Source organism: Sinocyclocheilus anshuiensis, unplaced genomic scaffold (assembly GCF_001515605.1).
Source record: "Sinocyclocheilus anshuiensis isolate Anshui unplaced genomic scaffold, SAMN03320099.WGS_v1.1 scaffold67, whole genome shotgun sequence".
In the NCBI taxonomy this organism is placed as follows: Eukaryota; Metazoa; Chordata; class Actinopteri; order Cypriniformes; family Cyprinidae; genus Sinocyclocheilus; species Sinocyclocheilus anshuiensis.
The window spans coordinates 1,905,206-1,911,635 of NW_015552546.1; the positions used below are offsets into that span (position 1 = coordinate 1,905,206).

A 6,430-nucleotide genomic window follows, 5' to 3' on the forward strand; every position below is an offset into this window, starting at 1 on the left:
AGTTTGCTTTAGCCAAAAAAAAAAAAAAAAACATTTATATTTTATACTTGTGGAGCTCTGATGATGATGACTTCCACCATACAAATAAATTATAATAAAAATATCAAATTAATTTAATTTGAACACTATATTTAATGTCTCAGTTTTTTATTTAATTCTATTTTATACTTGTGGAGTTCTGATGATGACTTACCACCATACAAATAAATTACAGTATAATATAAATATCAAATTAATTTAATTTTAACACTAGTAAATTTAATGTCTCAGTTTTTTATTTTATTTAATTTTATACTTGTGCAGTTCTGATGATGATGAACTTCCACCATACAAACAAATTATTACAAAATATATCAAATTAGATTAATTTGAACACGGTTTTGATTTTTTTCTTCCCTTTTTTTTTTCTTAGGTCTGACTGGTCACAATAGTTTGGTTTTGTCATAAAATAGTGTGTTTCACTTATATTTTATACTGGAGCTTTAATGATGATTAACTTCCACCATACAAAGAGTGCAAATGACTTTAATTTAATTACAAGTCCCATCTGGATTTCATTTAAGAAGAAATTTACCATGAAAAAGATCTTTCTCTGACTAAGTCTCTCCGTCATGTATGGATAAATGAGAATCTCACTATGTCTCCGTACTGAACTCTGTCACCTGCGGTGATACTCTTGCAGGTTGAAGGTTTCAGCAATCCCCACCAGTCTATTGGTTTTTATGCATTTACCAGATGCTTTCATCCAAAGTTATTTACAATGCATGCAAAGTATACATTTTTATCAGCTCTTGCATTCCCTGAAAACTGAGCCTTGGGGTTGCTAGTACCTCATTTATCGTTAAATATTTGTACATCTCTACTTTGTTTATATCAAAACATTTACATTTTAGAATGTGTCAGTGCTTTGATGTTGTGCTTTCCCAAAGTTTAGAAAAATGCATTTAATGTGCAGCTCATTCAAAATCTAGCAAATGCAAAGGAGATAAAACAGACTGCGCACAGACAAAATATTAAACTCCCATCAGAGTAAATGACTGGCACACACAACATCTGTTGTTTCTAAAGATTCATTGCTGGAACTTAAAGGAATAGCTCACCAAAAAATGAAAATGATTTGCTGAAAATGCACTCACCCTCAAACCATCCAAAATATAGAGGAGTTTGTATTTTCATCTGAACAGATTTGGAGAAATTTAGCATTACATCACTTGGTCAACAATGGATCCTCTGCAGTGAATGGGTGCCGTCAGAATGAGAGTCCAAACAGCTGATAAAAACATCCCAATAATCCACAAGTAATCCTCAGCACTCCAATTCATCAATTAACATCTTGTGAAGTGAAAAGCTGCATGTTTGTACATCTAACTACCGTACATCATTAAGTCCTGAAGTCCTGTGTCCACAATATTGTTTCCTCCAGTGAAAAAGTAATCTGAATCAACAGAAAAATATGCACAGATCAAGCACCGTTTTAAACAAATATTTTGATGGATTTTGATAGAGGACAACAAGCGATGGACTTTTTTCACTGGATTATTACTTGTGGATTATTGTGATGTTTTTATCAGCTGTTTGCGCTCTCATTCTGACGGCACCCATACACTGCAGAGGATACATTGTTGAACAAGTGATCCAATGCTAAACTCATCTACAGCCTGGATTACAGATTTTCATTTTGGGGTGAACTACCCCTTTTCAGGTTTTTATTTTACGTGATTCACCTTCCTTGTATTTACATCACAATGCTTTCTTGTTGTGTTTTTTCCAATACATATAGCTGAAATGACTTGTCAAGGCTTATGCCTGTTTTTGCTCTTTGATAAAGCTGTAAACACTGAAAATCATTCGAACAGAATTTACTGGCATCCTAATGAATAACACCCTTTCATTGTTTTTCTTTTACAGCCATAGAGAACGTATTCTTCACATTGTACATCTGCCAGAAGGATTGTGCATTTGCATTAATAATAGCATTTAAAGTGCATTTAATTGACTGTGTCTAATCTAAACGCCTAATCTTCTTTATGAAGCGTATCTCTGCCTAAAGCTGCATGTGTTTGACATTTCCACCTCTGTTTTTACTATAAGAACAATAACCTGTAAAATTGCCATTTACCTTAGTTTTAACAAGCATATTATTTTGCCTAAACTCACTTAGTGTGATTTGCAGCATTAGACAGCATATTAAAACAAAGAAAACGAAACAAAAGACAAATTTACATGATGACCGTGCTTATATTAAAGCAATAAGAGAGTTTTCCTATCTACTTAAAAAAATGTCACAACCTTTTTTTAAAAGTTTTGATTGAGTTGAGAAATGACGGCACGCACACGTTAGTTCCGCAGGGATGAGAATTAAACTTGGTTAAGCATTAACCTGCTGTTAAATCATTTTGCCATGAAACAACAACTGCCGGTAAGATCTCGAAGGTAACAGAGGTTACCATGAGATTTTAATGATGCAACATCAAAGAAAAGTTAGGAAAATCAATGTCAAGTCATTTGAATATCTCCATGGAAACAGTCAGCTCTAAAATTAATCACAGTGAAAAAGAAGGTATTTGAAAATATGGCTATAATCAGTGTACGCCAGTCACAGCACGTGTACACAATTGTTTTACCTCGAGAACAGCAGGGGGACAAAGGTCTGCAGTCATTATAACGCAAATGACTTTGGGAAGATCTTTTACTATTATGAGCCATCACATAAACATAAAATGAGCAGATATGTCATGTTCATAAACCATGACATTTAACACTGCCCGGTTAAATGGATTGAGCTGAAATAGATGTAATGCCACACATCCGGCATTATGTGGCCATCAAAAGGGTTTACCTGGTATTATATCTGGCCTTTGAGCTCAGAGAACCAGATATGATTTTAAAAGGCTCCAAATCTCTAAATATTTTAGTCTGCTGTATGTGATTACACACCTGTCTCACAGTTTAGGATGCATCTTTTTTTTTTTCATTGGTTCCATCTGCTATATACACTACGAGTCAAACGTTTTTAAAAGAAGTCTTTTTTGCTCACCAAAAATATTGCAATATTGTGAATTATTATTATGATTTAAAATAACTGTTTCTATTTGAATACATGTTGTTAAAATGTAGTTTATTTCTGCGATGCAAAGCTGAATTTTCAGCAACATTACTCCAGTCTTCAGTGTCACATGATCCTTCAGAAATCATTCTAATATGCTGATTTGCTGCGCAAGAACCATTTATTATTATTATAAATGTTTAAAGGGATGCCCATTTTCCACAAGTTGATATGATTCTTTAGGGTCTTAATGAAAAGTCTATAACATACTTTGGTTGAAATTTCTCAATGGTAGTGTAAAACAACACCCTTTTACCTTGTCAAAAACAACCCTGTTTTCAGCTACCTATTTTAGTGCATGTTCCTTTAAATGCTAATGAGCTCTGCTGATCCCGCCTCTCTGAGGTTCCGTGAGGTGACGAGCCATTCTCATGAGACTGTTTACTTTAGCTGCGGAACTTGCTAACTATCATGTTATTAGGAAAGGTGATTTGCAAAGATTTATAAAAGAACCTTATACTAACTTCTTCTGTAGGTGAGGCTGGATCACGAATGACTCACGCGAACATAAACACATTTTGGTAGATCGGGGCGCATTCTCTTCAAAAACAAAGGTAATCCACTGCGTCTTCTGTGGCTCAGATGTCGGGAGTAAATGACGACTGCTATGTTCATTATTACATCACCTTTTTCACAAGACTGTGATGACATGTTTAACGGTCATCATCATCGTAAATCCTCGAAAGTTTTTCATATTTGTATTTTTTTTTTTTAAATATATGTACATTTATAACACTGCAAAACGCCCATATATCGCAAAAAAGTTTTTATGCGCGCATGAGGTGGTTTTTCAGGCAATGCGAAAAAGGAATAATTCACAAAACTGCAATGGAAATGGGATTTTCGCATTTACAGGTCACATGGGGTATGTAAAAAGTGTATTGTTAAAAGCGCTATATAAATAAAGGTAAAAAAAAAATAAAAAAAAAACTCGCCTTATGACGACTTCCGCTGCTGAGAAACCCGGAAATGTGAAAAAGGTCCATGGCAGATTGATGACAGCTCACTCAGGGCGGGTCTAAGGTAAAACACTAGTGTCAATCAACAATCGTGGGAGGGGCCTGGGTCTGTGTGACATCACACAGCCAAGAAGCTGAGAACAGCTTGATTTGAGAAAGGGGAAATGATTTAACGAGATTTAAAAAAAAATGTGTACACACTGCCAACACACATTTCAGTTCAAACAACTTGTAAAAGTGCATGTCGCATCCGATGGCCCCTTTAAAACAGTTGTGCTGATCAATATTTTAGTGGAAACTGTGATACACCATGTGACACTGAAGACTGGAGTAATGATGCTAAAAAAACAGCTTTGGATCACAGGAATAAATTACATTTTAACATACGTTAAAAAGCAGTTATTTTAAATTGAAATAATATTTCACAATATTACTGCATTTTTGATTACATAAAAGCAGCCTTGAAGAGAATAGAAGACTTCTTTCAAAAACACACAAAAAATCTTAATTATTCCAATATTTGACCAGTGAAGGTTTTAATCATCTCTTACTATACATAATGTATTATCACGATGTGATATCTTTTATTATTAACCTATATTATGCATTATGACAGAAATGACAGAATTTTTTTAATTAAGAACAGGTAAGTGTTGTAATGTATTTTAGCTGTGTGTAACTAATGAAACTAATGAAAGACTCATCTCGCTCCTCTGAGATGAATGGGTCATGTTGGGCAATGGTATTGATTGTCATTAAAGTGCCATTATAGAGTCATTATATTCACTAGCGCTCTTTTGTTTTCGCATAAACTAGATTTCTAGCTGCAAGATACTGCCAGTTATTTTATAGTTTCATGATTTTTTAATTTCCCCAAGAAGCTAATGAAGTTTAATGGGAGCCTGTATTGTAATGATTTGAAATTGAGTGGTGAAGATACTTTTTGTCTTTATTTTATTCACTTCTAGATGTCTGTTGTTATGGTGTTTCTAGCTGTTGGTTTACATTAGAATTGCATTAACAAGCTATTTGTTTTCCAACAAACAGTAGTGTAGCAAGGTTTTTGTTGTCACATTTTATTGCATTAAAGTCAAATTACTTATCATTGTCATAAGCTGCAGTGGAAAGTCTGAATCAATCTACTGAATCAGTATGTTCACACATGAACTGATTCACTGATTCAAGTGGCATTTTAGGTTTTTTAATGCTGAAATGTTATGCATTTATATGATTTCTAAATGTGTAGTGTTTCTAGTTTAAGGTTGTAATTGGTGTAAACATACACTAGGGTTAAAAAGTTTGGGGTCGGTAAGCATAAGTCTCTTTTGCTCACCAAGGCTGCATTTATTTGATCACAAATACAGTAAAAACAGTAATATTGAGAAATATTAGTAGATTTTAAAATACATTTTTTTTTATTTGATTATATTTTAAAATGTAACATATCTATGATGCAAAGCTGAATTTTCTGCATTATTACTATAGTCATCAATGTTCCATGATCCTTCAGAAATCATTCTAATATGTTGATTTGCTACTGATGTAACTTAATATTCAATATGTTTTGTGGAAACCGTGATATTTTATTTCCAGGATTCTTTGATGAATAGAAAGTTCTAAAGAACAGCATTTATTTAAAATAGAATATTTTGAACATTATAAATTTCTTGCTTAATACTGAATATGTTCAATAGTAAATATGTTCAAGTTTAATGCTGTCACCTTATTTGGAGATGTTTAGTTGAGATTGTTCGTTCATGTCCGTTCGTTCATATTTCACACTTCAGTCCATCCAGTCAAAACTGTAAAACAGAAATTCAGTGTAAAAAGGCAAAAACATTCAGCGAATCAATTCATGCCCAAACAAAGTGATTCACTAGACTCAATTGGACTTCACTGAACCCCAAGGGGAAATTTCATGCATAAACAGCAGCATGATTGTGAAGCGCTCAGTCCTCAACTGCACAAACACTCGGCGCAGAGACAGTCATTAATCGTGACTGGGGAAGCAGCCCAGACTGCTGTGAGGACAGTCAGCGCAGGAGGAAGATGAGGAGGTGTTGTACAGTCTGCTTGTAAAAGTGCATGTCGCATCCGATGGCCCCTTTAAAACAGTTGTGCTGATCAATATTTTAGTGGAAACTGTGATACACCATGTGACACTGAAGACTGGAGTAATGATGCTAAAAAAACAGCTTTGAACACAGCAATAAATTACATTTTAATAACTATTAAAATAGATTTTTAATTGTAATCACAATCACAAATAAATACTGATGAATTCTAATATTAACAAATATAATATTCATTTTAAATCAGGGGAATCACTCAGTACCTCTGACACAAGTTGGATTGTGAGTTGTCT

At 33.8% G+C, this 6,430-nt stretch overlaps 1 long non-coding RNA gene across 1 annotated transcript; it reads right to left on the minus strand.

Moving 5' to 3' along the window:
- Window positions 1–1,236: 1,236 nt before the first annotated feature.
- On the minus strand, window positions 1,237–6,122 carry LOC107664161 (uncharacterized). The gene is made up of 4 exons (XR_001631431.1): window positions 6,027–6,122; window positions 5,788–5,867; window positions 1,378–1,435; window positions 1,237–1,270 (listed from the first exon to the last, which is right to left on the minus strand). It is a non-coding gene; the product is annotated as an uncharacterized LOC107664161 (long non-coding RNA).
- Between the last annotated feature and the right edge of the window lie 308 nt (window positions 6,123–6,430).